The sequence below is a fragment of the Frankliniella occidentalis genome, unplaced genomic scaffold (assembly GCF_000697945.3).
Source record: "Frankliniella occidentalis isolate FOCC.00 unplaced genomic scaffold, Focc_3.1 Scaffold1346, whole genome shotgun sequence".
NCBI classification, from domain to species: Eukaryota; Metazoa; Arthropoda; class Insecta; order Thysanoptera; family Thripidae; genus Frankliniella; species Frankliniella occidentalis.
Window position 1 is genome coordinate 9987 of NW_026268448.1, and position 1037 is coordinate 11023.

Consider the following 1037-nt stretch of genomic DNA (forward strand, 5'->3'; position numbering starts at 1 on the left):
GGGGGGGGGGGGATGAAGGCTCCGCATTTGTACAAAATCTAGAGACCCTTTCCGCGTCCGGCGTCAGCACACATTGATACACAACTAGCATGCGGGTGGAGGAAGAGAGGACCTACCTTTATGATAGGTAGGACAGGAAGAAATTGTGGTGCATAAGTAACACTTTTGGGGTTTTGGCAGGTGGAGGACAGGGAGCAGCACCGACGGAGACGAGGATCTGGGCTCCTAGCGGCGACTTCGAGTCTACGAAGAAGATTTCAGCTCCCAGCAGTAACTTCAGCAACCTGAGGAGGGTTTTGGACTCTGGCCTGGTGTAACGATATCAATGAAAATAAATGTATTGTGCACTTTACAAGAACCTGTTAAAAACTATGCATCATTTATGGGTACCAACGAATGATTTCCCTTTCTTAGATAACATTTTTTAACATTTATTTTGAATGGTTAAATTTCTAATCTTTTATTTCATTCTGAATCATACATTTAATTTCAAATGTTTTCTGAGATTAGGGAAATCATTTTTGTGTTCCTAAAAATACCTATCTCTTTCTGAAGATCATTCTCGATCGTAACGTCTTCATGCGACGTTATTTTTACGACAGAGATACTCACCTACCATTGCTACGTGCTCGAAACGCCTAAAAACACGTTGAAGCAACGTGATTCGGCAACATTACACAACGGTCATCCGTGAAGTAAAATCACGGAGGGCTGGCTGCTGTCCTACACCCGTATATGTACGGTGGTACAATGTACTTACACATCATTATGGCGACGTGGACACATGGGTAGTAAACACGAGGTGTACTAAAGTTGCGGCGTGCTTCACACATACGTCGCACTATCGAGACGGAGCCCGTGGGCATCGCGTAATGTGGCAACGTTACGGCGACGTACATGCGCATATTTGTGCGAGGTGCATTCGCCACGTTCTGCCTGCCTGCCTGAGTGTGTCGCAGTGCCGATCATGTGTGTGTGGGCATCGCGTAATGTGGCAACGTTACGGCGACGTACATGCGCATATTTGTGCGAGGTGC

General features: G+C 46.3%; 1 protein-coding gene across 1 annotated transcript in view; it reads left to right on the forward strand.

Annotated features, from left to right (window-relative positions):
- The window catches only part of LOC127751843 (nucleolar protein dao-5-like), a 10581-nt gene extending 9955 nt beyond the window's left edge, over nucleotides 1-626 (forward strand). The window contains exon 7 of the mRNA XM_052275997.1: nucleotides 181-626. The gene's annotated coding sequence lies outside the window, so the exon portion shown is untranslated. The remainder of the gene's footprint in view (nucleotides 1-180) is intronic.
- The last annotated feature ends 411 nt before the right edge of the window (nucleotides 627-1037 follow it).